The 26,107-nt window shown below is 34.0% G+C and overlaps 1 long non-coding RNA gene and 1 other non-coding gene across 3 annotated transcripts; one reads left to right on the top strand and one right to left on the bottom strand.

The window, feature by feature from the left end:
- The first annotated feature begins 250 nt into the window (after positions 1 to 250).
- LOC131789336 (uncharacterized) lies at positions 251 to 26,107 on the top strand. Of its 2 annotated transcripts, none has more exons than XR_010717050.1 (7): positions 251 to 388; positions 1,802 to 1,895; positions 18,918 to 18,991; positions 19,875 to 19,956; positions 20,210 to 20,293; positions 20,695 to 20,777; positions 25,739 to 26,107. It is a non-coding gene; the product is annotated as an uncharacterized lncRNA (long non-coding RNA). The 2 variants fall into 2 exon arrangements; XR_010717049.1 differs by having other exon boundaries at positions 253 to 388; positions 1,799 to 1,895.
- On the bottom strand, positions 2,404 to 2,476 carry Trnas-acu (transfer RNA serine (anticodon ACU)). Its single transcript has one exon. It is a non-coding gene; the product is annotated as a tRNA-Ser (tRNA).

The raw sequence follows: 26,107 nt of genomic DNA, 5'->3' as shown, positions 1-26,107 counted from the left end.
ACGCTTTTTCAAGGACTGGACAGTTAATATTAAAGGCCTAAAAAAATTATTATCCTCCTAATTCTTATATTCTTACATTGTCTTTATTTTCATAATTATCATTATCATCATAATTATCAGATTATTTTTAATATGGACAGAGCTGTTCCACACAACCCCATGCTTGTCCTCGCGCGATCTCGTCGCGCTCCCTAGGAGACTGGCACTGAGGACTTGGGAAATAATTTATAATATGTTTACCTGGGTTTGGTGAGCGTGTATCACATTTGCAAACTTTTCAGTTGTGGCTAGTGCAAATTATATCACTGCTTAGACAATTGGAGTATGGCAGCAGATGGCAATTACGTGAACACAAAGATGATCTCGTGACGACCTCTGAAGCAAGAAGGTACATAACGGTGGTCGTAATATATTTTCAAGCGTTGTTATCAAACATTCATCTTGTCGCCAAAACCGTAGAATACAATGGCCACTTCTTTACAACTCCTTGAGTCAGATCAGTTCTTATTTTGTTCTTCCTTGTTCTTCGAAGTCTGCCTACAAGGTGGACTTCAATGGCCCTGTAGTGGGTACATGACAATTGCTAAAATGCATATCCTTAGACGGCTGAGGCTTCCCTTCATCCTCTTAGTTTGTATCAGAAGGTTTTAATAGATGTGACAATTTAAAATTGTAGAATGGATGTCTTGGTAAAATTTTTGTGAAACAATGCCTCACTTGATGGGAAGGCATCCTCATCCCAGAATTCTCCTCGTGTTTAATTTGGGGGTTTGCTTTGTCAATAATAATGATGATAATAGGTTAACATAAATTGAAACATTGTTTTAAGGTGAAGTACTCAGTCGACATTCTCATTCAAAAAATTGATTTTCAGTTTGCAAAACTTTTGAGAATCAAGATTTTACTTCTAAATCTTGAGATTCAGGAATAGAGGTTCAAGTTCTGAGATGCTGAAATAATTTTTTTTGATAAATGTTGATCAGCATTTTATAGGAATTATTTAATTCTTGAAACAGAAAATTTGGCAGGGGACAAAAATCTTAACACAGCTCACCAAAACAATATGGTGCACATATGGGATGCTGGAAATCTCAAAGAGGGAGCTAACGGAACTGATAGTGAATCATGAACACGGAGTTGTATGTCTCCAAGATCCTCAGCAACAGGCTTTTGCTGCTTATACCAGCAACTTTCCTTGATGGTCATCACATTTAGAAAGATTAACACTTTGAACAATCCTCCTTTAGTACCAGCTTCATGAACATGGAAGACAATATTTTTATTTAGTGGAAGACTCCCCCAAAATTGCAGGATCTCTTATTTGTATCTAGTTAAAATACTTATGGGTGGGCTCAAGAAATCTTCAGAACAATGTGAAATTAAAAGCAATAGAAAAGCTCACTGATGACATTGTATTAATGAAGGGTGAAGATGTGGATACAGAGAGATGCACCAAATACAACAGACACTTGCCAAAGGTCTTGACATCAATTTTTGTAAAGTGGCAAAGTATAGCTTTTGGGTAATAGTTCAGCTACATTCCCTATTCAAAAGTGTAAAGAGCTGATTACAAGCCACCACATTTATAATATTCATGACCAATGCTTACTTTTACATCATTTAAATGTTTATATCCAGTTACAATTCAAAATTTTACTCTATAGCTTGTTATTATATAATATATTTAAGTAGATTGGTTTTTATACAGTATTTCTGTAATAGAGTTTTCATTAATATAAATGATATTTGCCATGTCAAGAGAATTTTAGAGTTAATTTACTGTTATTTTCTTTTTCAGCAGGTTTAAGAAACACAGTGGATGTACACTGATTAAGGCTCAACATGGATAACATTAACAACTCTAATGAGATTCCTGATTACATTGATTATAAAAGGTGAGAATGATTTCATTGGATTGCAGTTAAGAATGTACACATGCCTTACTGTTTATGAACCTGTAGATATTGTGTGCAACCCAAGCTGCAAAGCATTATATACATAAAAACTATGCACCTTGTATATCTTGCATGGTTATTAATAACTGTAATCATAAATGACTGTAAATATATGAAAATCATATATGTGAACAGTGATTGAAGAAATGAATATGGAAATGATCCTCGCAGTTATGAACACTTAACTTAAGTAGTGGTGAAAATAAGACCTGAAAAAAAAATTCAAGCTTTTATAGGATTTGAACCCATGACCTCTGCAATACTGGTGTAGTGCTCTACCAGCTGAGCAAACAAGCCAACTGGGACCTGGTCATTATGTTGGTTCCAAATAAGCCCTCGAATTGGTGAATAAATGACTGTAACTATGTGAAAATCACATATGTGAATGTGCGGCTGAAGAAACGAATGTGAAAGCCATCCTGGCAGTTATGAACACTAAAAAAAATTCAGGCCTGTGTGGGATTTGAACCCATGACCTCTGCGATAGTGGTGCAGTGCTCTACCAACTGAGCTAACAAGCCAACTGGGAGCTGGTCATCATATTGGTTCCAAATAGTTACCCTCAAAGTGGTGAATAATATGTAATATAAATAATATAGTTCACATATATGATTTTCATATATTTACAGTCATTTATTAACCAGCTCAGATGGTCATGGGTATAAATCAGGGAGGGGCCTGAGTTTTTTTAGGCCTTATTTTTACTACTACCTAAGTAGTGTTCACAACTGTAGTTATGTTGCATATATTGAACAGCAAGCTACTTATTGATCTGGTGCAAAATAGGATTATTTTTGTGCAGTTAAGTTCAGGATTGCTTATGAACTGGCATCTTGAGTTAATGTAGTGTTCAAATAAAACATTTCTGGGGAAAATCTCTACAGTCTACAAAATAATGTATATCTCGCAAATGTTCAAATGTTTTGCAGCTTGGTTATACTTGAGCTACCACTGTGGGGGAAATATTGTTGATTTTTATGGACTAGGCAAAAGTTTGAGACAAAAAAGAAGTGTTCAATTTAATTTAGTTTAATTCTTTCGTGAGAATCTCGTGTACTCTGAGGATTCTCTTTAGTCTGAATGTTTCGTTTGTATCTCGCGCACTCTGAGGATTCTCTTTAGTTTGGTTGTTTCGTTTGTATTCCACGCACTCTGAGGGTATTCTTTAGTTTAATTGTTTCGTTTGTGTCTCGCGCACACTGCGGATTGTCTTTAGTTTGATGGTTTCGTTAATATCTCGCGTGCACTGAGGATTGTCTTTAGTTGGATTGTTTCGTTAATATCTCGCGCACACTGAGGATTATCTCTATTTTGATTGTTTCGTTGATATCACGCGCACACTGAGGATTGTCTTTAGTTTGATTGTTTCGTTAATCTCTCGCGCACAATGAGGATTATTTTAGTTGGATTGTTTCGTTTGTATCTCGCGCACACTGAGGAAAGTCTGTAGTTTGATTGTTTGGTTAATATCTCGCGCACACTGAGGATTGTCTTTAGTTTGATTGGCTGTGAATATATGAAAGTCATATATTTGAACTGTGGATAAAGACGTGAATATGAAAGCGATCTACGCGATTGTTAACGATTGTTTCGTTAACATCTCGTGCACAATGAGGATTGCCTTTAGTTGGATTGTTTCATTTGTATCTCGCACACACTGAGGACTGTCTGTAGTTTGATGGTATCGTTAATATCTCGCGCACACTGAGGATTGTCTTAAGTTTGATTGTTTGGTTAATATCTCGCGCATTCTGAGGACTGTCTGTAGTTTTATGGTTTTAGTTAATATCTCGCGCACACTGAGGACTGTCTTTAGTTTGATTGTTTCGTTAATATCTCACGCACACTGAGGATTGTCTTTAGTTTCATTGTTTTGTTAGTTTCTCGCGCACACTAAGGATTGTCTTAAGTTGCATTGTTTCGTTAATATCCCAGTGAGGATTGTCTTTGGTTTGATTGATTGGTTAATATCTCGCGCACATTGAGGACTGCCTGTAGTTTAATGGTTTCGTTTATATCTCGCGCTCACTGAGGATTGTCTTTAGTTTGATTGTTTGGTTAATATCTTGCGCACAATGAGGACTGTCTTTAGTTTGATTGTATGGTTAATATCTCGCGTACACTGAGGATTGTCTTTAGTTTGACTGTTTCGTTAATATCTCGCGCACACTGAGAATTGTCTCTAGTTTGATTTTTTTGTTAATATCTCGCGCACGCTGAGGATTGTCTTTAGTTTGATAGTTTCGTTAATATCTCGTGCACACTGAGGATCGTCTTTAGTTTGATGGTTTCGTTAATATCTCGCGCACACTGACGATTGTCTCTAGTTTGATTGTTTGGTTAATATCTCTCGCACACTGAGGTTTTTCTTTAGTTATATTGTTTGGTTAATATGTTGCGCGCACTGAGGATTTTCTTTAGTTTAATGGTTTCGTTAATATCTCGCACACACTGAGGATTGTCTTAAGTTTCATTGTTTTGCTAAAATCTCGCGCACAATGAGCATTCTCTTTAGTTTGATCATCTCGTTAGTATCTTGCGCAAACTGAGGATCCTTTTTAGTTTGATTGTTGCGTTAGTATCTCACACATACTGATCATGAGGATTGTCTCTAGTTTGATTGTTTCGTTAATATCTCGCGCAAACTGACGATTGTCTTTAGTTGGATTTTTTCGTTAATATTTCGCGCACATTGAGTATTGTCTTAAGTTTGATTGTTTGGTTAATATCTCGCGCACATTGAGGACTGTCTGTAGTTTGATGGTTTCGTTTATATCTCACGCTCATTGAGGATTGTCTTTAGTTGGGTCGTTTCGTATATATCTCACGCACACTGAGGATTGTCTTTAGTTTGATTGTTTGTATTCCGCGCACTCTGAGGGTATTCTTTAGTTTAATTGTTTCGTTTGCGTCTCGCGCACACTGCGGATTGTCTTTAGTTTGATGGTTTCGTTAATATCTCACGCACACTGAGGACTGTCTTTAATTTGATTGCTTCGTTAATATCCCGCGCACACTGAGGATTGTCTCTAGTTTGATTGTTTCGTTAATATCTCGTGCACACTGAGGATGGTCTTAAGTTTGATTTGTTCTTTAATATCTCGCGCACACTGAGGATATTCTCTAGTCTGATTGTTTCGTTAATATCTCGCGCACACTGAGGATTGTCCTAAGTTTCACTGTTTTGCTAAAATCTCGCGCACACTGAGCATTCTCTTTAGTTTTGTTTCGTTAGTATCTCACGCACACTGTGGATTCTTTTTCGTTCGATTGTTTCTTTAGTATCTCCTACACACTGTAAGAATTCCCTTTAGTTTATTTATTTCATAAGTATCTCCCGTATGTTCTCAGAATTCTCTTTACTTGGGTCATTTCCTACGTATCTTGCGCATTCGTCGTAGTTTTTTTTCAGTTTCATTGCTGCGTTGATATCTCGCACAGCTTGAGAATTCTCCTTAGTTCGATGGTTTTGTTAGTATCTCGCGCACTCTTTATAGTCTTTTTAGTTCGATTGTTGTCTTAGTATCCCGCGGACTCTTAGAATTCTCTTCTGTTCACCCGTTTCGTTAGTATCTCGTGCATTTATAGCATTATGTTGAGTTCGGTTTTTCTGTGATCATTCTGCACACTCCTAGAATTCTCTTTAGTGCGATTGTTTCGTTAGTATCGTGCGCATTCGTAGAGTTGTCTTTGTTGGTTTGTTGCGTTAGTACTCTTAAAGTTCAATGTGTTAGCACTCTTAAAGTTCAATCCTTTCTTTAGTATCTTGCGCACTCTTAGAATTCTTTATAGTTGAATCCTTTCGTTAGTATCTTGTGCACTCTTAGAATTCTTTATACTTCAATCCTTTCGTTAGTATCTTGTGCACTCTTAAAATTCTTTATACTTCAATCCTTTCGTTAGTATCTTGCGCACTCTTAGAAATCTTTTTAGTTCAATCCTTTCATTTGGTGTGATTGTTCAGTTTGCATATTGCATATTCGCACATTCTTAGAATAAATTTAGTTAGATTGTTACGTTAGTATCTCGTGCCCATTTTGAATTCTCTTTTGTTGGATTGTTTCGTTAGTATCTTGCGCACTCTTATAATTCTCTTTAGTTCGATTATTTCGTCGGTATCTCGCGCACTCTTGGAATTCCCTTTAGTTATAAAGAATTCTTTATAGTTGAATCCTTTCGTTAGTATCTTGCGCACTCTTAGAATTCTTTTTAGATCAATTCTTTCGTTAGTATCTTGTGCACTCTTAGAATTCTTTTTAGTTCAATTCTTTCGTTAGTATCTTGTGCACTCTTAGAATTCTTTTTAGTTCAATTCTTTCGTTAGTATCTTGTGCACTCTTAGAATTCTTTTTAGATCAATTCTTTCGTTAGTATCTTGTGCACTCTTAGAATTCTTTTTAGATCAATTCTTTCGTTAGTATCTTGTGCGCTCTTAGAATTCTTTTTAGTTCAATTCTTTCGTTAGTATCTTGCGCACTCTTAGAAATCTTTTTAGTTCAATCCTTTCGTTAGTATCTTGCGCACTCTTAGAATTCTTTTTAGTTCAATTCTTTCGTTAGTATCTTGCGCACTCTTAGAATTCTTTTTAGTTCAATTCTTTCGTTAGTATCTTGCGCACTCTTAGAATTCTTTTTAGTTCAATTCTTTCGTTAGTATCTTGCGCACTCATAGAATTCTTTTTAGTTCAATTCTTTCGTTAGTATCTTGTGCACTCTTAGAATTCTTTTTAGTTCAATCCTTTCGTTAGTATCTTGTGCACTCTTAGAATTCTTTTTAGTTCAATTCTTTCGTTAGTATCTTGTGCACTCTTAGAATTCTTTTTAGATCAATTCTTTCGTTAGTATCTTGTGCACTCTTAGAATTCTTTTTAGATCAATTCTTTCGTTAGTATCTTGTGCACTCTTAGAATTCTTTTAGTTCAATTCTTTCGTTAGTATCTTGTGCACTCTTAGAATTCTTTTTAGATCAATTCTTTCGTTAGTATCTTGTGCACTCTTAGAATTCTTTTTAGATCAATTCTTTCGTTAGTATCTTGTGCACTCTTAGAATTCTTTTAGTTCAATTCTTTCGTTAGTATCTTGTGCACTCTTAGAATTCTTTTTAGATCAATTCTTTCGTTAGTATCTTGTGCACTCTTAGAATTCTTTTAGTTCAATTCTTTCGTTAGTATCTTGCGCACTCTTAGAATTCTTTTTAGATCAATTCTTTCGTTAGTATCTTGTGCACTCTTAGAATTCTTTTTAGTTCAATTCTTTCGTTAGTATCTTGTGCACTCTTAGAATTCTTTTTAGATCAATTCTTTCGTTAGTATCTTGTGCGCTCTTAGAATTCTTTTTAGATCAATTCTTTCGTTAGTATCTTGTGCGCTCTTAGAATTCTTTTTAGTTCAATTCTTTCGTTAGTATCTTGTGCACTCTTAGAATTCTTTTTAGATCAATTCTTTCGTTAGTATCTTGTGCACTCTTAGAATTCTTTTTAGTTCAATTCTTTCGTTAGTATCTTGTGCACTCTTAGAATTCTTTTTAGATCAATTCTTTCGTTAGTATCTTGTGCACTCTTAGAATTCTTTTTAGATCAATTCTTTCGTTAGTATCTTGTGCACTCTTAGAAATCTTTTTAGATCAATTCTTTCGTTAGTATCTTGTGCACTCTTAGAAATCTTTTTAGATCAATCCTTTCGTTAGTATCTTGTGCACTCTTAGAATTCTTTTTAGTTCAATTCTTTCGTTAGTATCTTGTGCACTCTTAGAATTCTTTTTAGATCAATTCTTTCGTTAGTATCTTGTGCGCTCTTAGAATTCTTTTTAGATCAATTCTTTCGTTAGTATCTTGTGCGCTCTTAGAATTCTTTTTAGTTCAATTCTTTCGTTAGTATCTTGTGCACTCTTAGAATTCTTTTTAGATCAATTCTTTCGTTAGTATCTTGTGCACTCTTAGAATTCTTTTAGTTCAATTCTTTCGTTAGTATCTTGCGCACTCTTAGAATTCTTTTTAGTTCAATTCTTTCGTTAGTATCTTGCGCACTCATAGAATTCTTTTTAGTTCAATTCTTTCGTTAGTATCTTGTGCACTCTTAGAATTCTTTTTAGTTCAATCCTTTCGTTAGTATCTTGTGCACTCTTAGAATTCTTTTTAGTTCAATTCTTTCGTTAGTATCTTGCGCACTCTTAGAATTCTTTTTAGTTCAATTCTTTCGTTAGTATCTTGTGCGCTCTTAGAATTCTTTTTAGTTCAATTCTTTCGTTAGTATCTTGTGCACTCTTAGAATTCTTTTTAGTTCAATTCTTTCGTTAGTATCTTGTGCGCTCTTAGAATTCTTTTTAGTTCAATTCTTTCGTTAGTATCTTGCGCACTCTTAGAAATCTTTTTAGTTCAATCCTTTCGTTAGTATCTTGCGCACTCTTAGAATTCTTTTTAGATCAATTCTTTCGTTAGTATCTTGTGCACTCTTAGAAATCTTTTTAGTTCAATCCTTTCGTTAGTATCTTGCGCACTCTTAGAATTCTTTTTAGTTCAATCCTTTCGTTAGTATCTTGTGCACTCTTAGAATTCTTTTAGTTCAATTCTTTCGTTAGTATCTTGTGCACTCTTAGAATTCTTTTTAGATCAATTCTTTCGTTAGTATCTTGTGCACTCTTAGAATTCTTTTTAGTTCAATTCTTTCGTTAGTATCTTGTGCACTCTTAGAATTCTTTTTAGATCAATTCTTTCGTTAGTATCTTGTGCACTCTTAGAATTCTTTTTAGATCAATTCTTTCGTTAGTATCTTGTGCACTCTTAGAATTCTTTTTAGTTCAATTCTTTCGTTAGTATCTTGCGCACTCTTAGAATTCTTTTTAGATCAATTCTTTCGTTAGTATCTTGTGCACTCTTAGAATTCTTTTTAGTTCAATTCTTTCGTTAGTATCTTGCGCACTCTTAGAATTCTTTTTAGATCAATTCTTTCGTTAGTATCTTGTGCACTCTTAGAATTCTTTTTAGTTCAATTCTTTCGTTAGTATCTTGTGCACTCTTAGAATTCTTTTTAGATCAATTCTTTCGTTAGTATCTTGTGCACTCTTAGAATTCTTTTTAGATCAATTCTTTCGTTAGTATCTTGTGCACTCTTAGAATTCTTTTAGTTCAATTCTTTCGTTAGTATCTTGCGCACTCTTAGAATTCTTTTTAGTTCAATTCTTTCGTTAGTATCTTGTGCGCTCTTAGAATTCTTTTTAGTTCAATTCTTTCGTTAGTATCTTGTGCACTCTTAGAATTCTTTTTAGTTCAATTCTTTCGTTAGTATCTTGTGCGCTCTTAGAATTCTTTTTAGTTCAATTCTTTCGTTAGTATCTTGCGCACTCTTAGAAATCTTTTTAGTTTAATCCTTTCGTTAGTATCTTGCGCACTCTTAGAATTCTTTTTAGATCAATTCTTTCGTTAGTATCTTGTGCACTCTTAGAATTCTTTTTAGTTCAATTCTTTCGTTAGTATCTTGTGCACTCTTAGAATTCTTTTTAGATCAATTCTTTCGTTAGTATCTTGTGCACTCTTGGAATTATTTTTAGATCAATTCTTTCGTTAGTATCTTGTGCGCTCTTAGAATTCTTTTTAGTTCAATTCTTTCGTTAGTATCTTGCGCACTCTTAGAAATCTTTTTAGTTCAATCCTTTCGTTAGTATCTTGCGCACTCTTAGAATTCTTTTTAGTTCAATTCTTTCGTTAGTATCTTGTGCACTCTTAGAATTCTTTTTAGTTCAATCCTTTCGTTAGTATCTTGTGCACTCTTAGAATTCTTTTTAGTTCAATTCTTTCGTTAGTATCTTGTGCACTCTTAGAATTCTTTTTAGATCAATTCTTTCGTTAGTATCTTGTGCACTCTTAGAATTCTTTTTAGATCAATTCTTTCGTTAGTATCTTGTGCGCTCTTAGAATTCTTTTTAGTTCAATTCTTTCGTTAGTATCTTGTGCACTCTTAGAATTCTTTTTAGATCAATTCTTTCGTTAGTATCTTGTGCACTCTTAGAATTCTTTTTAGTTCAATTCTTTCGTTAGTATCTTGTGCACTCTTAGAATTCTTTTTAGATCAATTCTTTCGTTAGTATCTTGTGCACTCTTAGAATTCTTTTTAGATCAATTCTTTCGTTAGTATCTTGTGCACTCTTAGAAATCTTTTTAGATCAATTCTTTCGTTAGTATCTTGTGCACTCTTAGAAATCTTTTTAGATCAATCCTTTCGTTAGTATCTTGTGCACTCTTAGAATTCTTTTTAGTTCAATTCTTTCGTTAGTATCTTGTGCACTCTTAGAATTCTTTTTAGATCAATTCTTTCGTTAGTATCTTGTGCGCTCTTAGAATTCTTTTTAGATCAATTCTTTCGTTAGTATCTTGTGCGCTCTTAGAATTCTTTTTAGTTCAATTCTTTCGTTAGTATCTTGTGCACTCTTAGAATTCTTTTTAGATCAATTCTTTCGTTAGTATCTTGTGCACTCTTAGAATTCTTTTTAGATCAATTCTTTCGTTAGTATCTTGTGCACTCTTAGAATTCTTTTAGTTCAATTCTTTCGTTAGTATCTTGCGCACTCTTAGAATTCTTTTTAGTTCAATTCTTTCGTTAGTATCTTGCGCACTCATAGAATTCTTTTTAGTTCAATTCTTTCGTTAGTATCTTGTGCACTCTTAGAATTCTTTTTAGTTCAATCCTTTCGTTAGTATCTTGTGCACTCTTAGAATTCTTTTTAGTTCAATTCTTTCGTTAGTATCTTGCGCACTCTTAGAATTCTTTTTAGTTCAATTCTTTCGTTAGTATCTTGTGCGCTCTTAGAATTCTTTTTAGTTCAATTCTTTCGTTAGTATCTTGTGCACTCTTAGAATTCTTTTTAGTTCAATTCTTTCGTTAGTATCTTGTGCGCTCTTAGAATTCTTTTTCGTTCAATTCTTTCGTTAGTATCTTGCGCACTCTTAGAAATCTTTTTAGTTCAATCCTTTCGTTAGTATCTTGCGCACTCTTAGAATTCTTTTTAGATCAATTCTTTCGTTAGTATCTTGTGCACTCTTAGAAATCTTTTTAGTTCAATCCTTTCGTTAGTATCTTGCGCACTCTTAGAATTCTTTTTAGTTCAATCCTTTCGTTAGTATCTTGTGCACTCTTAGAATTCTTTTAGTTCAATTCTTTCGTTAGTATCTTGTGCACTCTTAGAATTCTTTTTAGATCAATTCTTTCGTTAGTATCTTGTGCACTCTTAGAATTCTTTTTAGTTCAATTCTTTCGTTAGTATCTTGTGCACTCTTAGAATTCTTTTTAGATCAATTCTTTCGTTAGTATCTTGTGCACTCTTAGAATTCTTTTTAGATCAATTCTTTCGTTAGTATCTTGTGCACTCTTAGAATTCTTTTTAGTTCAATTCTTTCGTTAGTATCTTGCGCACTCTTAGAATTCTTTTTAGATCAATTCTTTCGTTAGTATCTTGTGCACTCTTAGAATTCTTTTTAGTTCAATTCTTTCGTTAGTATCTTGTGCACTCTTAGAATTCTTTTTAGATCAATTCTTTCGTTAGTATCTTGTGCACTCTTAGAATTCTTTTTAGATCAATTCTTTCGTTAGTATCTTGTGCACTCTTAGAATTCTTTTAGTTCAATTCTTTCGTTAGTATCTTGCGCACTCTTAGAATTCTTTTTAGTTCAATTCTTTCGTTAGTATCTTGTGCGCTCTTAGAATTCTTTTTAGTTCAATTCTTTCGTTAGTATCTTGTGCACTCTTAGAATTCTTTTTAGTTCAATTCTTTCGTTAGTATCTTGTGCGCTCTTAGAATTCTTTTTAGTTCAATTCTTTCGTTAGTATCTTGCGCACTCTTAGAAATCTTTTTAGTTCAATCCTTTCGTTAGTATCTTGCGCACTCTTAGAATTCTTTTTAGATCAATTCTTTCGTTAGTATCTTGTGCACTCTTAGAATTCTTTTTAGTTCAATTCTTTCGTTAGTATCTTGTGCACTCTTAGAATTCTTTTTAGATCAATTCTTTCGTTAGTATCTTGTGCACTCTTAGAATTATTTTTAGATCAATTCTTTCGTTAGTATCTTGTGCGCTCTTAGAATTCTTTTTAGTTCAATTCTTTCGTTAGTATCTTGCGCACTCTTAGAAATCTTTTTAGTTCAATCCTTTCGTTAGTATCTTGCGCACTCTTAGAATTCTTTTTAGTTCAATTCTTTCGTTAGTATCTTGTGCACTCTTAGAATTCTTTTTAGTTCAATCCTTTCGTTAGTATCTTGTGCACTCTTAGAATTCTTTTTAGTTCAATTCTTTCGTTAGTATCTTGTGCACTCTTAGAATTCTTTTTAGATCAATTCTTTCGTTAGTATCTTGTGCACTCTTAGAATTCTTTTTAGATCAATTCTTTCGTTAGTATCTTGTGCACTCTTAGAATTCTTTTTAGTTCAATCCTTTCGTTAGTATCTTGTGCACTCTTAGAATTCTTTTTAGTTCAATTCTTTCGTTAGTATCTTGTGCACTCTTAGAATTCTTTTTAGATCAATTCTTTCGTTAGTATCTTGTGCACTCTTAGAATTCTTTTTAGTTCAATCCTTTCGTTAGTATCTTGTGCACTCTTAGAATTCTTTTTAGTTCAATTCTTTCGTTAGTATCTTGTGCACTCTTAGAATTCTTTTTAGATCAATTCTTTCGTTAGTATCTTGTGCACTCTTAGAATTCTTTTTAGTTCAATCCTTTCGTTAGTATCTTGTGCACTCTTAGAATTCTTTTTAGTTCAATTCTTTCGTTAGTATCTTGTGCACTCTTAGAATTCTTTTTAGATCAATTCTTTCGTTAGTATCTTGTGCACTCTTAGAATTCTTTTAGTTCAATTCTTTCATTAGTATCTTGCGCACTCTTAGAATTCTTTTTAGATCAATTCTTTCGTTAGTATCTTGTGCACTCTTAGAATTCTTTTTAGTTCAATTCTTTCGTTAGTATCTTGTGCACTCTTAGAATTCTTTTTAGATCAATTCTTTCGTTAGTATCTTGTGCACTCTTAGAATTCTTTTTAGATCAATTCTTTCGTTAGTATCTTGTGCACTCTTAGAATTCTTTTAGTTCAATTCTTTCGTTAGTATCTTGCGCACTCTTAGAATTCTTTTTAGATCAATTCTTTCGTTAGTATCTTGTGCACTCTTAGAATTCTTTTTAGTTCAATTCTTTCGTTAGTATCTTGTGCACTCTTAGAATTCTTTTTAGATCAATTCTTTCGTTAGTATCTTGTGCACTCTTAGAATTCTTTTTAGATCAATTCTTTCGTTAGTATCTTGCACACTCTTAGAATTCTTTTAGTTCAATTCTTTCGTTAGTATCTTGCGCACTCTTAGAATTCTTTTTAGTTCAATTCTTTCGTTAGTATCTTGTGCACTCTTAGAATTCTTTTTAGTTCAATTCTTTCGTTAGTATCTTGTGCGCTCTTAGAATTCTTTTTAGTTCAATTCTTTCGTTAGTATCTTGCGCACTCTTAGAAATCTTTTTAGTTCAATCCTTTCGTTAGTATCTTGCGCACTCTTAGAATTCTTTTTAGTTCAATTCTTTCGTTAGTATCTTGCACACTCATAGAATTCTTTTTAGTTCAATTCTTTCGTTAGTATCTTGTGCACTCTTAGAATTCTTTTTAGTTCAATCCTTTCGTTAGTATCTTGTGCACTCTTAGAATTCTTTTTAGTTCAATTCTTTCGTTAGTATCTTGTGCACTCTTAGAATTCTTTTTAGATCAATTCTTTCGTTAGTATCTTGTGCACTCTTAGAATTCTTTTAGTTCAATTCTTTCGTTAGTATCTTGCGCACTCTTAGAATTCTTTTTAGTTCAATCCTTTCGTTAGTATCTTGTGCACTCTTAGAATTCTTTTTAGTTCAATTCTTTCGTTAGTATCTTGTGCACTCTTAGAATTCTTTTTAGTTCAATTCTTTCGTTAGTATCTTGCGCACTCTTAGAAATCTTTTTAGTTCAATTCTTTCGTTAGTATCTTGTGCACTCTTAGAATTCCTTTTTAGTTCAATTCTTTCGTTAGTATCTTGTGCACTCTTAGAAATCTTTTTAGTTCAATTCTTTCGTTAGTATCTTGTGCACTCTTAGAATTCTTTTTAGTTCAATTCTTTCGTTAGTATCTTGCGCACTCTTAGAAATCTTTTTAGTTCAATTCTTTCGTTAGTATCTTGTGCACTCTTAGAATTCTTTTTAGTTCAATTCTTTCGTTAGTATCTTGTGCACTCTTAGAAATCTTTTTAGTTCAATTCTTTCGTTAGTATCTTGCGCACTCTTAGAATTCTTTTTAGTTCAATCCTTTCGTTAGTATCTTTCGCTCTCTTGGAATCTTCTTTAGTTCGATTATTTCGTTAGTATCGCGCGTACTCCTCGAATTTTATGTAGAGAGATTGTCTTGTTAGTTTTTCGTGCGCTCTGATAAATTTCTTAAGTTGAAATGCTGCGTTATCAGCTTGCGCACTCTGAAGAATCTCCTAAGTTTGATTCTTTTGTTAGTGTTTCGCTGACCTTTAGTAATCTCTCTCATTCAATTATTTTGGTAGTACTGCACCCACTGTGGTGACTCGCTTTTAATCGATTGTTTCGTTATTTTCTGGTGCATTCTGAATAATATCTTTAGTTTTATATTTTTGTCCACATCTCTTGCACTCTTTAATTTTTTTCTTAAGTTCACTTTTTCGATAGTTTGTTGCGCACTCATAGAGTTGTTTGTTGTCCCGTTGTTTTGTTAATATCTCGCGCACTCTGATTAATTTCTTTACCACATACTGGCAAAATTACTGAATGCTGATTGGCTGAGACAGAGGACAATTTTTTTTTTCTTTTATCACGAGGGCATTTTTGATAATCAAGAGGGCATGATTACTTGATGCTCATTGAGCCTTTTTGCTGTTGACAGCAACGATTTATTGATTGCAATTTAACTGGATGAAGCCGTACAACGTTGTTAACTGTATTTTGAGGATAAAATCTATACTAAATTTATTGGTTAGTTACGTTTTTTTTGACATTTGTGGCGGCACTGAGAGGGCTTCATCGCGCGGACATAGTGCGCGAATGCGATTCCCTCAAAAAGTTTACCCCTTATGTGATAAACAAGAAATCGCAAGTGCCCTCGGCCAATTAAGGATTAATTTCACCTGTATTTTCAAAGTTTTCCCGAATTAATTCTTAATTGCCCTCGAACCCGTGCAATTACATATACTTAATTGAAGGTTGCGTTATTAGCTCGCGCACTTTAAGGACTCTGTTAAGTTCGATTCTTTCGTTAGTATCTCGCGCACTCCTAATAATCTCTTTCATTCAATTCTTTTGTTTGTATCGAGCACATTGTAGAGATTCTCCTTAGTTCGATTGTTTCGTTAGTATTGCGCGCGCTTTTCGAATTCTCTTTAGTTTGATTGTTTCACTATAATCTCTGACACTCCTTGGTTTTCCTTCGATTACGTCGTCACCATCCCACGCACTCTTAGTTATCTCTTCAGTTCGATTGTTTCTTTAGTATGTCTTGGACTCTTGGTACTTTTTTCAGTTTGGTTGTTTCGTTAATATTTTGACCATTCTTAGTGATCTCTTTAGTTTGATTTTTTCGTGAGTATCTTTCACATTCACTGATGTTTTTAGTTCGATTGTTTCGTCAATATTTCGCGCACTCCTTAAATGTCTTTTAATTAGATTATTAGTTTAGTATCTCGCGCACTCTGAGTAATCTCTTAAGTGTAGTTGTTTCGCTAGTGTCTCGTGCATTCTGAGTAATTTTTTTTGTTTGATTGTTTCGTTAGTGTTTGGGCACTTTAAGAATTGTCTTTAACTTGATTGTTTCGTTAGTATCTCTCACAGTTTTAGAATTCTTTTTAATTTTATTGTTTCGTTGGTATCTCGCAAACTTCATGGATTTGCACTAGTTCAATTGTAGTTGGTATATCGTGCGCTCGGAGTAATCTCTTAAGTTGGATCGTTCCGTTTGTATATTGCGAACTTAAGCTATCTCTTAAGGTCGATTGTTTCTTTAGTATCTCGCGCATTCTTAGTAATCGCTTAAGTTCGATTGTTTTGTTAGTATTTCGCGCACTCTTTGGATGTTTTTAGTTCGATGTTCTTTTTAATATGTCGTAATCTCTTTTTTAGTTCGATTGTTTCGCGAGTATCTCGCGCACTCAGGGTAATCTTTCCATTTGGTTTGTTTTGTTAGTGTCTTACACACTCTGGAACCTCTTTAGTTCGATTGTTTCTTTAGTATCTCGTGCACTCTGAGTAGTTTGTTTAATTCGATATTTCGTAAGTATCTCGCGCACTCTGAATGGTCTGTTTAATTCGATTTTTGTCAGTATTTTGCGCCCTCTAAATGGTCTCTTAAAATGAATTGTTTCGTTAGTATCTAGTGCAATCTGAATGGTTTCATTAGCTCGATTGTGTGTTAGTGTTTGCGCGCGTTTAGAATTGTCTTTAATTTGACTGCCTCGTGGGCATCTCCTGCACTTTAAGGATTCTTTTTTATTCGATTTTGTCTTTAGTATCCATTGCACTCCTAGAATCCACTCTAGCTGAATTATTTCGTTGGTGTGTCGCTCACTCTTCGTTGTGTCTTTAGTTGTATCATTATATGACCCGTACGGCCCTGCTCGCGCAATTCCATAGAAAAACCATAGTGAAGGCTGACGTGTGTGCGACGCTCGGTCCTTACGGCATGACCTCGAGCCAGATACTTTCCCGTCCAGCCCTCCCGCTCAGTCATTAAGTACTTATTATTGAGTCCGTATCTCACGCACTCTTCGTAGTCTCTAGTTGGAATTTTGCATTAGGATCTCGTACACTCTCAGAATTCTCTTTAGTTGGATCAATGCATCAACATCGTGCTTATTCTAAGAATTTCCTTTGGTGTGATTGTTCAGTTTGCATATTGCATATTCGCACATTCTTAGAATAAATTTAGTTAGATTGTTACGTTAGCATCTCGTGCCCATTTTGAATTCTCTTTTGTTGGATTGTTTCGTTAGTATCTTGCGCACTCTTATAATTCTTTTTAGTTCGATTATTTCGTCGGTATCTCGCGCACTCTTGGAATTCCCTTTAGTTAGATTGTTTCGGTATCTCTTGCACACTTCGTAGTGTATTTAGTTTGATTGGTTCTTTAATATCTCGCAAATTATTAAAACTTTTCTTTGGTTGGATTACTTCGTTATATGTAGTTTCTTTTGCGCATTATTAGAATCCTCTTTGGTTCGATTTTTTCGTTTAGCAAGACTGCAACAAAATTCTCGAACGTGATTGGTTATCACATGCCCGATTTGAGCATTAATAGGACAGCGTACGCGTCATGCTTGTAATTGGACAGTGTAAAAGGACGGTTGAAGGAACAGTTAACACGTCATGCCTGTGTAAGTGGACAGAACGTGTCATGTGCGCGCGCTGTTGTCTTGCATTTCGCCGAGTTAACTGTTGTTGTTTTTTTTTTATGAAAACGTCTGACCGATGTATAGTTTCTTTATCAAATTTTTTCATAGTTCTAATTAACTGGTGACAGGACTTCGTGTCGTCCAATTCAGTCTGTAATCATACTCGTGATTAACAAATCGGACTCCCGCTGCGCGGTCGTCTGATTTTGTTAATTACTCGTATGATTATAGACCGAATTGGACTCCACTCAGTCCTTTTACCATAATTAATTTTTCGCGCATTCGTAGAATTCTGTTTAATGACATTTGTGTTTTTGAGTATTTGCACATTTTCGTGGTGTCTTTATTTGGATTGTGGCAATAGTATCTCGCGCACTCTTAGAATTCTGCATAGGTTTTTTTTATTAGAAACCCCAGAAGTCTTAAATTTATACATTTTTTAGACATTTTGTTAGTTTCTCGCGTTCACTGAGGATTCTCTTAAGGTAGAATTTTTCGATATTATCTCGCGCACTCATATAATTATTTTCAGTTCGATTGTTTCGTTATTATCTCATGCACGTTGAGGATTTTCTTCAGTCGGATTGTTGCGTTTGTATCTCTCGCACTCCTGGAATTATTTCCTATGCGAACATTTCGTTAGTGAGGATTGCAGTCTTCTAAGTCTCTGTCGTTCGATTGTTGCGTCAGTATCTAGCACACTCCTAGAATTCTCTATTATTCGATTGTTTTTTTGGTATCTCGCACACTTTTCATAGTCTATTTTGTTTGGTTGTTTCGTTAGTACCTCGCGTATTCTTAGAATTCTGTGTTGTCTGGATGTCTCGTTAGTATTTCACGCACACTGAGGATTGTCTTTAGTAGGATTATTTCGTTAATATCTTTTGTAGTCTGAGAGTACTCTGTAGTCCGAATGTGTCATTAGTATCTCGAGCACTCTAAGGATTCTATTTAGTTTGAATGTTCCGTTAGCATCTTGCTCACGCTTAGGATTTTCTTCAGCCGGATTGTTTCGTAAAGATCTCACACAATCTTAGAATTCTCTTTACTCGGATTGACTCGTTAGTTTCTGGTGTGCATTGAGAATTTTCTTTGGGGTAAATGTTTCGTTAGTATCTTGCGCACTCTGAGGATTTTCTTTAGTCGGGTTGTCTCGTGATTCACGCGTAAAGTTCTTAGAGTTTTCTCTAGTGTGCACATTTTGTGCTCTGCAAATAAGTTTGGATCATGTGAGCGCGAATTACTATTTTTACAATTTAAACGATGGGATGGCTGTAACTCTTCATGAAACTTAACCAAGCAGAAATTAGCGTATGGCAAGTTATCCCGTTTCGTTTTTCAACGATTTTCACTCCACCGACCTTTCAAAGGCGAAAAACTCATATGAATTGCAAATAATTTTTGAAATTAATATTCATGTTTTCGTTTAGTCTTGCACGTGGAAAGAGCTTACGAACTTCAGCAAATTTTGTTGTCTTTTTCCGATACTTTGGGGCAAGAAAATACAGCATTTCAACGCATTAAATCAACTAGATATCGTCCATTCATTCAAGGCCGACGTATGTTTCTTAGAGGTCGTTAAACCGGGTGGTTTCACTTCAAAGTCGAGGATCAATGGATGTTGTTTTGTCACGACTTTTCTCAAGGTAAGTGATGTCCTTCTAAACGCTGTTTTTTAGAGAAAACAGTGTTTATGTTCTTTGTATAATGCAAAATCAAATTTCGAAGTGAAAGATGTAGAAACGAGTGGCTTTTAACAAACAGTGCAGTGTAAGACAAATCCTAGAGGCGGCCGCCGCCATGACAGCTCTAAGTGAACCAAGAGACTGCCGCCATACACTGGCGGCAGTGTGAAATTTTTCTTTTCATTTACTTTTTTATTTCTTTTTTTACCTGTTCTCATTTTTCTTTCATACTATATATGCAATTCTTTATAATTATGGTATTTTAATAAAGTTTGTTTTAATCGTACTAGATTTTTCTCAACTTCCATCTAAAAGAAACAGGGTGATTATCAAAACTTTTCACGTAGAATTCTTTTGCTGGATACAAGATATTTTTTCCATCTTTCAAGCAGAGGCTACTGATAATGGGAATTTCTGTTATCTCGAATTTATTTTAACCCTGAATGTATTGAGCTCATGGACTCCAAATCGAGAGGTCCTGGTTCTGCACTCCTAGACATAGTTAATTAGGACGCTTCTACAGAGCAACATCAGTGAAGTATTCTCGCCTCTCTCCCCTTATAATGTTGCTAATTGTCTATGTGCCCATGCCATCTTGCAGACCAACATAGAGGGGGGCGGAGGGGGAGGGGGGTACTGAGTGTACCAGCAAACGTGTCTGGAGGTGTAGCTCTGACTGAGTCATTATGTTTTATTCTTGAACAAGACAATTTGCTATGACAGTGACTCTGTTTTATGGCTTGTTTGATGATCCTTTATTTTCCCAGTATTCTTTCTTTATATTGTTCAGGTTACCAAACATAGGGGATTAAACTAAGGTCGTCTCTCTTTGTTTTCTTTCTAGGACAGCATCAAGCGTAAACAGAAAATAAAATCTGATGTCGAGAGATGTGCGAAGGAAAGAGTAAAGGAGAGCATCTGATAAGGTTAGTTATTCAGTTTTGCATTTACTTAAGCTTGTAAATTTGGTCACGCTAGATTGCTTTATTTGGACTCAGCGTATGCTTTACATTTCAAATTGGCCAAAGTCAATGCACAAAGTCATAATTGTTAATGTACAATGTCGTGGCTCTCACTTAGTTTTGTTTATCCGAATCTTTATTATTCGCAGTGTAAAGTACTTACCTTGAGATTGGTATGCATGTACTCACAATATATTTGTTTTATTTTTCTGTATAGGAGAATATCAAGCATAGAATGAGAACTTCTCGAGATAGATAAATTCAGGGGAGGAAAGGAAAACTGGAAAAAATCTCTAACAAGGTTGGTAACTTAAATCTTATTAATCAAATAAAGCTTGCAATTCGAAAAAAGAGGAAAATGGGACGAAAAAAATTCATTTGTAATCTTCAATCTTTGATTTCCTCTATCTCTGTGTGATTATAGTGATTTGCAGTAGTTAACTGCACTTTAACTGTGATAGAACAACGGAACAGATAAGCCAGTCGTGCATCAATTAGATTACATGTTGAAAGATCGATAGTCCAAATAATTTAAAAATAAAAATAAAAATTAAGTTCATTAAAATTGTCATTAAAGAGAGATTCTAATTTAATTTTGTATGACGTAATATTGATCTTTGTCTTTCGCATTTTAAAGTAATTAACTAACTATAGGTGTCGACGTATTTACAATAAATATCCTATTATTTTCTTTCTCTCCAGGACAGCATCAAGCATAGGACCGAAGTGCATCTAGAAATCAAGAGATTCAAGGAAAGAAAGGATAACAGAATAACTCCGACATGGTTAGTTCTCTTTGTTTTTTTTTCTGTAACAAATTATCTATCGGGGCTTCAGTGTAAGTCTGGCCCGCGTATAATGCTTAAACCTGGATTTACGGATGTCTGTCATTCACACCTAAGCATAGTAAAAAAATGAATGAACCTAGAAACAAGAAAATTTACGGAACTGTTTAACTGTTCGTTTATAAATACACCTAGTTGGTAAAACGCTGGTGTCAGAGAAATACTCAGTCATGATCGTGCATTTCAGTAACATCCGTGTACAGTTCGTTTTTAAATCTCCTTCAGGTTTTTAATGCCTTGTCAATCAAGATTTCTTTGCAAAATTGTAACTTTGCAACTCAATTCAATTAGCGTCTCAGAGTCTTAATCGCAAAATTATAAGCTCTTTAGGCCAAGAAAGAAAAATTTAATATGCTCTCTCGAACTTTTCCATTATTTTTTGAGATCTCTGATAAGTTCAATGATCTGGTAATTTTTGAAAAAGTGGATCTTTTCTACTTAATCAACGAAAGCTTTGAAGCCCATTAGTCAAGTTTGTATAAGAAATCAGCTTTTTAGGTTGGCCTACAACAATTTTGTTGACCTTCAAATGTTGATGTTTCCTAAAGTTTTTTTCTAGGATCCTTTTAGAGAGGTCTGTAAATTCAATTTTAAAAATCGATGTTGAACTTGGAGCCTAATTCTCAAATGTCGTCGCTCTCGTGGCTAAAAGACTTTTTAAGACTTATTGTTTGATTTTTTTCTGGAATTTTTTACAATGTCTGATGAGTTCAATTCTTTGGTAATTTTGATAAATCAGCGCTTTTTACCTAATTAATGAAAACTTTTAATACCTAAAAGTCGAGTTTGTATAAGCTATCAAATACTGAGGCTTGTATACACCAAATTCATTATGCTTCAAACGCTGAAATGTTTCAAAGTATTTTGTCCTAGTGTTCTGTTAGAGAACTCTGATCAATTCATTGCTCTGATAACTTTGAAATAAGGCAAATGTCGTGGCTCTTGAAGCAAAACATTATTCAGTAAGCTCCAAAGCTTGGTATTTCTTAAACCCTTTCTGGATTATTTTTTGTTGATATGTGATAAATCTCTTTCATGTTTTAATGCTTTGATTACTTTGAATTAAGATTTTGGTCAAAATTTAATTAACATCTTAGAGCCTTATCCTCGTATGTCCAAGCTCCCAAGGCTAAGGAAAAAAATCAAAAATATGCTCTCTGTCGAACTTTTTCAAAATTTCTTGAGATCTCTAATAAGCAAAGAAAAAAAAGCAGATCTTTTCTACTTAATCAATGAAAGCATTGAACGTCATAAGACAAGTTTTTCAGAATTTTTTTGAGATCTCTAAGAAGTTTAACGATATGGTAATTTTTGAAAAAGCAGACCTTTTTTGTACTTATAATCAATGAAAGCATTGAAGTCCAAAAGTCAAGTATGTATAAGCAATTAGCTTTTGAGGCTGGTCTACAAGCATTTTTTGAGCTTCAAATATTGATGTTTCTTAAAGTTTTTTTTGTCAGGGATCCTTTTATTACTTTAAGAGAGCTCTGTAAAATCAATGTTGAAAATCAATGCTGAAAATCAATGTTGAACCAGGCTTTTAAATTAAAAAAATAAAGCTTTTTTCACTTAATTCAATGAATACCTTGGAGCCTAATTCTCAAATGTCTTAGCTCTCATGGCTGAAAAAATTACCTATACTTTAAAACTCCTCTTTTGAATTTTTTCTGGAATTTTTCAAAATTTCTGACGTGTCTAATGCTCTAGTGTTTTTGATAAATCAGAGTTTTTTACTAATTAAGTCGATGAGAGCTTTGATACCTAAAAGTCAAGTTTGTTTAAGCTATCAGCTCTCAAGGCCTGTGGAAACCAAAGTCAATATGCTTCAAACGTTTCAATGTCTTAAAGTACTTTGTTTTTGTGTTATGTTAGAGAGCACTGATCAATCCAATACTCTGATAACTTTGAAATAGTGCAAATATCTTGGCTCTTGAGGCTAAACAATATTCAGTTAGCTCCAAAGCTTGCTATTTCTTAAACACCTTCTGGATTACTCAATAAATGAGAGCTTTCAAGCCTAAAGATGAAATTTGTTTGCTGTAAGCTCTTGAAGCCAGTCTAAACCAAATTCAGTTTATTTCAAACTTTGTTATTTCTCAAGGTTTCATTTCTCTTCAGTGGATCCTTTTCTAGAGCACTGAAAAAATTAATGCTATGATAACTTTGCAAAATATTTTTTCGTTTAAAAAACTAGGAATTTTCACTTAATTTAATAATTACCTTAGAGCTCTACTCTGGAATGTCTTCGCTCTAGGAGTTAATATGAATTAAACCCCCCCCCCCCCACACACACACACACACAAAAACAATATATATACATTTATATTACTGCAGCCAATTTTTCCTGGAATTCTTTGTTTCTAGATTTCTCTCGGTTAAATGGTCCAATAATGTTGCAAAATATTTTTTACTTATTTCAATACCACGTTGAGCCAAGTTGTCAAAGGTGTAAGGTCCTGATAGTTCTTGACCTTTTTTTACCCAAAAACCAATCTGTATATTCTCCATGCTCTGCTCTGTACATTTCCTTTGTTACTACCAAGGAGAATTCGTTTAACAATCAAAGCTTTTTAGGTTGGTGATGATTTCCTTTATTTTCATGGCCTTTACATCAATTCTGGTTCAGCCATTCACTTTTAGGCGTTACAGGGTAACAACAGATTCAATATGCTCAAGACAGTAATGTTGTATTTCCCCAAATCTTTTCCTAGGATTTCTTTTACATCGCTAATAATTTTAATAATCTGATAATTGAGTACCACAGGTGTTGTCAAAATATATTAAACCGTTTAAGTATTCACACATTAGAGCCTTTTTCACAAATGTCTTTATTCTTTATACTTAAAACTAAATTCATTTTGTCCCAAAACTTGATAAGTGTAGTTCTTTTTTTTACAAACACAATATTTTATTTTAAAAAAATAACACCATTGAGGCTTAATGTCAAATATGTTTGCTCTTGAGACTAAAATCAAATTAAAGCTGGTCCCAAGGAAATATTTCAAAGCTCAAAATCGCATCATTTTCAATTTCATTCAAGATAAACCCCTTTATAAATGCTCCGATAATTTTGTACCGGAGTTGCTTGAATTGTTTTCTATAATTCTCTTTTTGGAAGTTAAATGGATATTTTTTCAAATTAGAAACTTGGAGCCAAACTGTCAAATGTCAGATGTCTTTCGGCTAAAACCAGACTCAGCCAGTCTATAAATTTGAAATTCCCACATCAAACATTTTTTTGATTTATCGGTCAAAACATTGCGTACCAACCGTTAAATATCAGAGCAGTTCTTCAAGTCTAAAACCATTTGTCGTATTCTACTCAAGATTAAATTGTTCATGAATACGCTGAATATTTTGTACCAGTTTTCTCATTAAAAGATTAGAACATTTTCTTTTCAGTTTAGTATGAAACCTTGAAGCCTAATTGTCCAATATCTAAGCTCTTGATTGCTTTAACCGGATTCAGCATGCTACAACATTTCATGGTTTTGAATCTCTGATGAGTGTAATAGTCGGATAGTTGTGTGTTATAGTCGGATAATTGTATTGTATTGGAGCCTAACTATCAGAGTATTAGTTATTGAGGCTAAAACATAGTCCAATATGCCTGATATGCTACGGAAATGTTTTTTTTATCGGTACTTTTTATTGGTACCTGAGGCTAACTTGTCGAATGTCTTGGCCCTTGAGGTAAAAAAAAAACGCGCAATGTGTTCAACGCAATTGTATTTCTCAATTTTTTTTTTACGAGAATTCTTTTTAGCTGAGATTTACATTCAGTAACCTTTTATTTAATTTCTTGCTTAATTCAATGAAAAACAATTGGGCTTTAATTGCCAAGAGTTATAGCTTATGAACCTAAACAAGTTGAACGAGTATATGCTGCAAAGATAGATATTCTGAAATTGCTTTTAGATTTTCACATTTACTGATTCATGCTTTTTATTCTCCTGATTAATAAACAATCGTGAGGTTGAAACCAATTTCAATCAGTATTCTCCCAGAAAATTGATATTCCTCAAGTTTACGATTAATTTTCAACCTTCTGATAGTTTTTTAACTTTCAGTTTGTAAGGAACAATTCTGAAAATCACAAAAAGAGAACCATTTGGTGTCATAATGAGGACTTGTAGAGATTTCTGGCCAAAATGCCTCGGCTGAAATATTTTAGATAGCGTTATTACTGAAGAATGATTTTGGAAGTACATGCTGTCAAAAGCCCGATAGTTTGCATTTTTTCATTGTTTGATTCTTGAAAAAAAAACGGCTCTAGGGAATTCTTATTTTTGTTGTTATTCAAATATTCACCATTTCTCGCCGATTTAAATGGACCAAGCTTGCTTGTTACGTCTTAACGCTTTCAGGAGCATGCGAAAATATATGGATTATTTTAATTTTTTGTCGAGAATATGAACAGGAACACAGTTGTTTGTCGCTTAGAAATCATAGATCCTACAAACGATAGAAAATATAATTCAAACGTGCAGAAAATGAATTCAGGTGAATTGGTCTTTTCAGCTCTATCGTGATCTCAGAGAAATGATTAGTGGGCACTGAAAATAATTGCTTTTTTCAGGTTCGACTGATAAACTGTGATATGTCGGCTCAAAATTAAATAGCTCAATTCCTGAGGGCAGAAACGGAAAAGCTAAAATGTAATCTGAAATTACTTTGCACACCAACTACTAACTCCTCGCATTTATCAGAATCTTCAAAGCGATCTTATCGAATTTATCCCTAAATCCAGGTAACTTTCACGTTCGTTTGCATGGTCAGCCAACACTTAAGTACTAAATAAGGTTTTATATTTGCTCAATGTTTGTGATTTTTTCATTCAACCCACGACCCTGAGTTCTACTGCATTTATCAATTTATCGTTCGTTTCTATTTTCTTTCAGATTGAGCGGCGAATATCTCTGACCATCAAGCAAAAATCAAACAAACAAGAATGATTGCAAAAGGATTTATTCAGAGATACAAAACAGAAGTACTCCCTTTCTCTCGAGGATCCGGAGAGTTAAAGTTAACAGTTGTGCGCCAATTTCGAGGACTCTAACTCAAATGTAAGCAATTGCGATTTTGTTGGACTGAGGAAAACTATTAATTATGGGCTGTTTAAAAATTAAAAATTTTCCCGCCAAAAAACTTAGAAAAATACGGGCGCCTAAAATACGCATGCGCCAATTTTGTTTTATAATTCTGTAAGTAACATCTGTTCAGTTGTGGTGAATTTTCCCGCCAAAAGACTTAGAAAAAATACGGTGCTC

This window comes from Pocillopora verrucosa, chromosome 1, assembly GCF_036669915.1.
Source record: "Pocillopora verrucosa isolate sample1 chromosome 1, ASM3666991v2, whole genome shotgun sequence".
Taxonomy (NCBI): Eukaryota; Metazoa; Cnidaria; class Anthozoa; order Scleractinia; family Pocilloporidae; genus Pocillopora; species Pocillopora verrucosa.
This window is presented reverse-complemented; position numbering and strand designations above follow the sequence as displayed.